Source organism: Hypanus sabinus, chromosome 8, assembly GCF_030144855.1.
Source record: "Hypanus sabinus isolate sHypSab1 chromosome 8, sHypSab1.hap1, whole genome shotgun sequence".
NCBI classification, from domain to species: domain Eukaryota; kingdom Metazoa; phylum Chordata; class Chondrichthyes; order Myliobatiformes; family Dasyatidae; genus Hypanus; species Hypanus sabinus.
The window spans coordinates 147,033,436-147,042,800 of record NC_082713.1 but is presented as its reverse complement, the minus strand read 5'-3'; the positions used below and the strand labels follow the sequence as shown (position 1 = coordinate 147,042,800).

General features: G+C 41.7%; 1 long non-coding RNA gene across 1 annotated transcript; it reads right to left on the bottom strand.

Moving 5' to 3' along the window:
• Positions 1 to 397: 397 nt before the first annotated feature.
• LOC132397820 (uncharacterized) lies at positions 398 to 8,824 on the bottom strand. The gene is made up of 3 exons (XR_009513457.1): positions 8,606 to 8,824; positions 1,859 to 1,945; positions 398 to 1,278 (listed from the first exon to the last, which is right to left on the bottom strand). It is a non-coding gene; the product is annotated as an uncharacterized LOC132397820 (long non-coding RNA).
• Positions 8,825 to 9,365: the final 541 nt, after the last annotated feature.

The following is a 9,365-nucleotide window of genomic DNA, read 5'->3' as shown; positions in this document are numbered from 1 at the left end:
TCTGGATCCCTTGTTTACTTTAAATTTTATGAAGCTGAGAGCTGTAATGGTAGACATACTAGAGGAGGCCTCTCAGTGCCTTGGGCCTTGTGCATTACTTAAGTTTGCTGCACACATTTGACTTAATGTGTCCTTCCAGGCAGTGAAGAATTTCTAGACTGTGACTTCCAAAATATTGCACAGCACAATCATCTGGCATTTTTGTGTCTCAGTATTCTGCATCGCAGATTCACAGTATTCCGCAGGGCCACATTTGAAAAGGGTTTTATAATATCAAGATATAAAGTTTAATGCTGTCACTTAGTTGATTCAAAATCAAAACTGGGTTTTGCTTTTGTACTTAGACAATATGCAATCACAAGTATCTCCATGAAATTGCACTTAGAGGTTTTAATTATCAAGTACATAGACATAGCCAGCACACTCCAGATAATTTGCAGTTTGTGAATGGGCTGAGCTCTCAATTGGCAATCTTGAAAGATGTAAGTTTTAATTAAACTGCTGGATCTATTGAGCAGGATAAACATTCTGCCGAACACCTACAAAATGAGCCCAGTATGCAAATAAATAGAGATATATGTAAATCATCAGGATAATTATATTGCAAGCCTTCCCCTGTCCAGTTGGATTACAATGAGACAAAGTATCAGCTGTCGCCAGCTTAGGTTCTTTGGGAAACGGTTTCCACTTTCCGGATGGAAACAGTAGGTGGGCGAGTTGCCTTCTTATGGCAGCTCTGCTTCCTCTTAGCCTTAGCAGACTTGTGTCGTGTTTGATCGGATAAAACACATTTTCATACTGCTGGGTATCTGCGGATCAACATGACTTCCTATACTTTCTTCCTAGCACCTCATTCCGTGCTTTTGGTTTTGATTGAGTATTTTGAGTTGATGCAGTTTGGGGAAGCACAGTATTGGAGATTGGAGTCTGCCCTGGGTGACCCCACGAGACATCCATTATCCAGCAGGAAATGTTCCAGAAAATACTACTTAACAGGATGTCATCCACCTGTGCTGCCTTCTGCGAGGACTACCAAATGTGTGCTATGAAGCCAAAATAACTATTTTGTTTCTAAGTCTTATGTTTAACTGAACACAGATAAAAGTCTTGAAATCCATGCCACTTCATACTTGGTGGAAACTGGGAGGCTGTTCACGGGCTGTTCTGCTGAAAGAGGCATGTCCTTTGCACTGCCTTTATCACTGGAGAAAATTAGGAGTTATTCCCTGCCCATTTGACAGTCAGCTCAAAGTCCCATTCTTCCCACAGGAGCAGCGCCTACACAAGAGGAAGAGAAGGACAGAACTGCATTACTGAATCCATCAGGCACCAACGGCGTTCTGGCACCGCTAGCGTGGGATGGGCAGCAACAGAGTTACAAGGCTTTGTGGTCGCCAATAATAAAATAACTGGACCCCAGAACAGACACACACACACTCGTATGGCTCAAACATCATTTAAACAGCATGGATCCTGTCACTCACACTGTTCTGAAGTCTGAACAGAACACTGCTATTTTTACACAGAATTGGCTTATCAGTTATGGATTTCGACCATTTGGTAAATGTTTATGTTTGAATTCCTTACCTACAAGATCAATCGCCATTCACAGTCAAGGTGTTAAAAGTCAATCAAAACTTCAAGCTGACAATTGATGATATTTTGGTTAGTAAAGCAATTGTCCCTTGGTTGTTGGGTGCATTTCACATCCTTCCGCTTTTCCTATCTCACCTATCTGTATAAAAACACCCTATGTTTCAGGAAGACCCTTCACTGTGGGGGACTCACTTGTCTGGCTCATTTTCCTACTGCTACAGTCACCCCTGCCCTTTTCATCTGTAGTAAGCAAAGGTCTTACCTGACTATAAGTGCTTCTGGCTGTCCTTACCTGGATGCTGTCTTTAACCCTTGCCTTACCACAACTTCCACAGCCCTCTTCTTAGTTCTGTAGAGGACAAGAGACATCATTGTGAATTTCAATAGCGCAGAGTCTCTGTAACAATTTCATCAGGGACAGTGAGCTGTTGATATCAGGAACATACATGTAACATTCCTGGTTAATAATGGCACAAGTGCCACCTCTCTTAGATGACAGAAAGTCCAGTGCTAGTCAACTTTGGAGGCCACAATGTGGATGTGGCATCTCGGCAGTAGCGTCATTGATGGCCTGGATTGTGACAATGTGGCGCTAAGGCTGTGTTAGTAGCCAGTTTCTCCAGCAGTGCTGAGGCCACATGAATGCTTTCACCAGTCTGCCAGGTTTCCAGAACAAGGATACTACAATCCTGAAACACTCAGTCCCCATAGTCATTTGATAGCAGCCCCCCACAGTAGGATGTAGAGAGTGGGCTGGTGGTACATTTGTGGTACTACCTAGGCCAGATAACAACGACAACCCCTCATGCCTTTGGTTCAGGCCAAAGATCCTATTTTAGAAGGACAGCCAGTGATAGGCCTGTTGGACTCATATCCAGTAAGTATCATTAATGGGATTCAGAAGGTCACCAGTAGTGCAGACATTGCATGTACCGTTAGCCTAGTCCTATCCCTTGATGGGTACATAAATGTACTTCACCCCCATCCATATGAAACAGCTTCAGATCAGTCTATTAAGCAATCACTGTAAGTGGGTTGATACTGTGCCTCTGAACAGTTGCATTGGCGAGAGTCATTCCTATGGGCAGTGCTGTCCTGTGCTCCCTTACAACTCTAGTTTCATCAGCAAAGTGAAACGCAGAATCAGACTCCCTATGGTTCAGGGGTATAAACACGTTGGCAATGCGCCTACTCGATGCATAGACCCTCCAGTGCACACTCCAACAACCTGATCAGTTATTACGCAACGCATATTCATAACTAAGGTGAAGAGAAGAGTTCAGAATATTAGTGTCGTAGGATACTTTTGCATTTAGGCAGAAAATAGATGACCGGATTACCCAAAATTGATGATGCATAGTGATTACATAAGGTGGCAAACATCAAACATCAAGAGTTCAGTCCATCAATCCTTATCGTCAAGGATATTCTGGCCACCCGTTCCCTGGCCCAGAGCACCACTGGCTTAATGTGCAAGGTGTGTATCCGTGTTGGCTTTGCTTGACCTTTAAAGTGGTATGTGTGTTCAGCAACAACCCTCAGAATGGGCCTTCCCATTTGGGCTTCAGACAGCTCTTTCATTAATGGCCTCTCACCAATAACCAATATTCCAGCTGGTAGATGTGGCACTCCGTAGCCAGCATAATTTTCTAGGCTTTAAACACCTGTTGATGAAAACCTTTAAGAGCCCATGTTAGAGCTGTACAATAATGCAATATGCTTCTACTCGAAAGGAAAGTAAAGGCCAGCTAGTCTGATCTCAACGGTTGTGAAAATGTTGGCGTCGATTGTTAAGGATGAGGTCTCTGGATAGTTGGAGGCACATGATAAAATAGGCCAAAGTCAGTATGGTTTCCTCAAGGGAAAATCTTGCCTGATGAATCTATTGGTATTCTTTGAGAATATAACAAGCAGCATAGACAAAGGAGAATAGGTGGATGTTGTGTACTTGGATTTTCAGAAGGCCTTTGACAAGGTGCCACACATGAAGCTGCTTAACAAGATATGAACCCATGTTATTACAGGAAAAATACTTGCATGGATGGAGAACTGGCTGGCTGGCTGGAGGCAAAGTGTGAGAATAAAGGGAGCGTATTCTGATTGGCTGTTTGTAATTAGTGGTGTTCCACTGGGGTCAGTGTTGGGACTGCTTCTTTTTATGTTAATGATTTAACATATTTAACACATGTCAATGATTTGAGTGTTGAAATTGATGGTTTGTGGCTAAGTTTGCAGATGATATGAAGATAAGTGGAAGAGCAAGTAGTGTTGAAGAAGCTGGGAGGCTGTGGAAGAACTTAGAGGGATTAGGAGAAAGGGCAAAGAAGTGGCAGATGGACTACAGTGTCGGGAAGTTTATGCTCATGCACTTTGGTGGAAGGGAAAAAAGCATAACCCATTCTGTAAACAGGCAGAAAATTCAAAAATCGGAGGTGCAAAGGGACTTAGAAGTCCTTGTGCAGGTTTCCCTAAAGGAAATTTCTAGTTGAGTTGGTGGTGTGGAAGGCAAATGCAACGTTAGCATTCACATTGCGACGACTAGAACGAGAAAAGCAAAGAGGATTTTTTTTTAGTGGGGAAGTCTAGGACCAGAGGGACATCCATTTAGAATGGAGATGAGCAGGAATATCTTTAGCCAGAGGCAATGTTCCCTCTAATTTGTAACGACTAGTGCGCCCAAAAATCTTGCACTGTGCACTTTTTTGCCCAGTGACAACATATATACAATGAATTTTAAGTGGAAGTAAACCTGAAGCTATTTGAAGGATAATAAACTACCAGGTTCTGTTTGTTGTTTACTGATTAAAATAAACAAAATAATATACATCAATGAGTCTTATTTCTCATATACTATACAGCAGCATGTAACAATATGTCTCCTCACATGTTATTAAAGTTGTTTGAAATGGTCAACAAAACTTATCAAATTGCAAAACTAGTTGACAAAATATCCAGACAGGAATTTTATTTGGAAATTATTCCACGCAGCACAGATCTTGTAGCTTAATTGCATAAGAGACATAAAGTCGAACAAGATAATAAACATATTTAGTCACTTTTTCTCTCTCCTGTCTTTTGGATTTACCTGCTCTTTGTAAACTCTGTCAAGACTAATAAATGCTCCTTCCAACAGCTAGCTTTGAATTCTCATCGGCATATCCAAATGACACTCAAAAACAAAGTTTATCAGTTTGTTTTTGATTTCATTCGTTAGGTTAAAACTTCTTTCAGAGGCAGTGCTAGATGCAGCAAAGGTTCTGCCAACTTTTGCATCATGACTATACACGCAGGTAATTTCATTTTCTGAACTGTACATAAATATTTCTCATATCTGCACATTCCTGACCTTTTGAGCTTTCGGTGTAGCAATTTCTACTGCTTCATTAAGCCATTCCACTTTAAATGAACTAGGAGTCATTTGTTTCTTTGGAATTTCACATAGTGAATCAGTAATTTCTTCAATAAAAACAGTATAAATCAGGCAATTCTAAACTCTGCATACAAATCATTGCAACCTCTATGTCAATACTGTCCGTATCAGAAACTGGAAAAGGAAATGCAATTGTGAAATATACTTAATATGCCATTGAGTTAGAAGGTGACAACCTTCTGTGCACAGTTTAATTTCCTTTGTGCACTGGTAGCAAAAGATGTGTGCATACAACCATGTGCACACTTTAGAGGGAACATTGGCCAGAGAGCCTGTTGAATTTGTCACTGGCGGCGGTGGATGATAGGTATTGGGTGTCTTTTAAGATGGAGGTTGATAGGTTCTTGATTTGTCAGGGTGTGAAAGGTTTTGGGGAGATGGCAGGAGAATGGGGTTGAGAGGGAAAATGGATCAGCCATGATAAAATGGCAGAGCAGACTCAATGGGTCAAATGGTCTAATTCTGCTCTTATCTTTTATGGTCTTATGGTCGTGGAGTCATAGAAATGTACAGCTCTGAATCAGCCACTTCGGCCATCTAGTCCATGATGAACCATTTAAACTGCCTACTCCAATTGGCCTGCACCTGGACCATAGACCTCAATATCCTTACCATCCATGAAACTATCAAAACTTCTCTTAAACTTTGAAATCAAGTTCCCATGAACCACTTGAGTTGGCAGCTGGTTCCACATTCTCGTTACGCACTGAGTGAAGTTTCCCCTCATGGTCCACTTAAACTTTTCACCTTTCATCCTTAACCCGTAACCTCTGGTTGTAGACCCACTCAACCTCAGTGGAAAAAGCCTGCTTGCATTTACCCTATCTATACCCCTCATGGATGCCCATCTGTTTAACTAAAAATGGACGGGTGACAGGCGAGCGCACAGGATACCCCAAAACCATCTCCTGTGGAGATAGGCCTGTGATGCAGTTTGGAGCACAGCGCATTTTCGTGAGAACTAGTGGACGTACCTCTGGCCACGTTAGTTCTGTCCTATCACGCAGTTTAGCTAACCTGCATTTTCAGGGCCCTGTTCTGTATTTTAGCTGCCCTGTAAGATTGCCAGTGGTAATGGCAACTGAAATGATGCTTACACTATAAGGCTTTGTTAATTCCTATACAACTTTACCCATAAAGTGAGGACTTATCACTTGAGTTTTTTTTCAGGGATCCCAAACCCTAGGAATAAATTTTCATAAAAAGAATTATCAGCAGTTATGACATGATTTCTCTGAGTTGGATAAGCTTTTGTCCATGGAGAGAATAAATCAAATAAGAAGTGCGTAATCACAACTCCCTTCAGGAGGAGCATAACTTTGTCATGGTTTGGAGGCTTGTGTACCTCAATGAACCAGAGAGCAATGTTGGCTGGACTCAGGACTTTATGATTTGGCTCTTGGTAGGGTCACCCATGCCAAACAGGTCAAGGTGTAAGGGCCAGTCTAAGAGTGGTCCACTGGTCCTCCAGGTTTAGGGGTTCAGCTCGGGGCTAACAACCCTGTCTGGTCAAACAAAAAAGTTATGGAAACAGGAATGAAGAATTCTTATTTATCTGTGTGTGGCTGTATTCCTGAGTCTCCACCTGGGTCTTGCATGCCTGACAGTAGCGAAAACCAAGAGGAAGCTCCTGGCACGATAAAGAATGCCCTGAACACTGGCAAACCCAAAACCAATTGGCCAAGAACATACAGAGATGAGCTCATTGCACCTTAATTGCTACCCTAAATGCTGGCAGCATGAGGGTCGTAAGTAACTAATTGACAGCCCATGCGTTTAGGTAACTGCACAAAGTCCATCTGGCAATGTACAAATAACCTGCCAGGGGAGGGTCCAGCAGTAACAGATACTAGTAGTGTCTTTCAGGGTTATGTTTCTGGCTGCGACTTTTCTTGCCATGGTCGAGAATTTCTTATTATTGATGATACCCTTCTTCCTTTCTAATTTTACACAGTGTGCTTTAGCGCATAGAGTCTCACACTGTAATTGTACTAGTTCATTACAAGAGTTTGCAAAGTATAGATTACACTGGAGTGCTCTGTGGCCATAAAGATCTGCTGTTGCTGCCTTAGCAAAAGAGCCAGCTCCTTTGTTCCCTTCAGTTATTTCACCCTTCCCATTAGTGGGAGCCTCATAGTTTATAACAACAATTGCAGTAAGTAATTGAACAGCAGGAAAAAGTTCACAGTTAGTTCACTGTGTTTTATTGGAGTTTGGAAGAGGTGAGAAACAAATGACGTTTCCATAACTGCCCAATGTCTTGTGCCACTCCTAAGGCGTAACGAGATTCAGTGCACCGACTGCAAGGGTGCAGGCTTTTGTTAAGGCAAAAAGGTTCAGCTGCTCGAGCAGAACACGATGGAACAACTCAGCCATTATATGACGTGCTCACACCACACATCCACCAAAATATTTCACTATTTCTTTATCAACATCAGATCAGGAGGAACAGCTGTCAAAGAAACATTACATGCCAGCTTACATCAGGTGTCATTTTGTAACTGGCAGAATTATGATCATACATGGTCTTAAGTACAGTTTGGGAACAGATTAAAGTATAGTATGTAATCTGTGGTGCTGTTGTTTGTGGAAACTATTATCAAAATTGCCTTGGCCTGAGAGCATCTTCGAGCCCAGCAGCCAGGCTGTCCACAAACAAAGATATACCCCTTGCGGATATCCCCATGTTTACCACTACTATGTCCACCGTCCCATTCCCATGTTTGTAGGATAAACTACCTGTTAAACCCATTTAGCATTTATTTCACATTTAGAATTGATTGATTCCTGGGATAGCAGGACTTTCATATGAAGAAAGACTGGATCGACTAGGCTTATATTCACTGGAATTTAGAAGACTGAGGGGGGATCTTATTGAAACGTATAAAATACTAAAGGGATTGGACAGGCTAGATACAGGAAGATTGTTCCCAATGTTGGGGAAGTTCAGAACGAGGGATAAAGGGGAAGCCTTTTAGGACCGAGATGAGGAAAAACTTCTTCACACAGAGAGTGGTGAATCTGTGGAATTCTCTGCCACAGGAAACAGTTGAGGCCAGTTCCTTGGCTATATTTAAGAGGGAGTTAGATATGGCCCTTGTGGCTAAAGGGATCAGGGGGTATGGAGAGAAAGCAGGTACAGGATTCTGAGTTGGATGATCAGCCATGATCATACTGAATGGCAGTGCAGGCTCGAAGGGCCGAATGGCCTACTCCTGCACCTATTTTCTGTGTTTCTATGAATAGCATTACCTAAACAACTATATCATTCAAAACAAAAATTACCAGGTATAAGTGGGTCACATGAGTCATAAGTGTATAAAGCGGGTAATGTTAAAACACAAGGTTTACAGTGAAATTTTAAGCAGAAGTTAATCCTGTAATAATTAGCCAAAATTTGGCCACTGTCAATTTGCTAAAATATAAAACAAACAGGTTATAGAGTCAGAAAATCATAGAAAAGTGCAGCAGAGAAACAGGTCCTTTAACCTATCTAATCCATACCAAACTTTTGAAGCTGCCTACTCCCATCAACCTGCACCTGGACCATAGCCATCCAGAGCTCTACCATCCATGTACCTGTCCAAACTTCTGTTAAATGTTGAAATCGAGCTTGCATGCACCACCGGCGCTGGCAGTTCATTCCACATTCTCATGACCCTCCAAGTGAAGATGTTTCCTCTCATGTTTCCTTTAAACTTTTCACCTTTCGTCCTTAACCTATGACATCTAGTTGCAGTCCCACCTAATCTCAGTGGAAAAAGCCTGCTTGCATTTACCCTATCTATACCCCTCATAATTTTGTATAGCTCTATTAAATCTTCCCTCAATCTTTTACATTCCAAGGAATAAAGTCCTAACCTATTCAGTCTTTCACAAAGCCAATGTATAATCCAATTTACAACCTCATCTTGAATGCTGAGGAACTGAATCTTCTTAACATACCCCCTATGGCTAATTATTAAAAGATTAACTTCAGCTTAAAATTTCATTGTAAACCTTGGGTTTTAACATTACCTGCTTGTCAAATGCCTTGCTAAAGTCCATGTAGACAACGTCCATGGCCTTGCCTTCATCAACTTTCCTGGTAATGTTCTTGAAAAACTCTATAAGATTGGTTAGACATGACCTACCATGCACAAAACCATGCAGACTATCCCTAATCAGTCCCTGTCTATCCAAACACTCATATATCTGTTCCCTTAGAATACTTTCACTACTGGTGTCAGGCTCACCAGTCCACAAATTGCTGGTTTATTTTTAGAGGCTTTCATATAGAGCAGAACAACATTAGCAATCCTCCAGTACCTTGCCTGTTGTTAAGGATGATTTAAATACC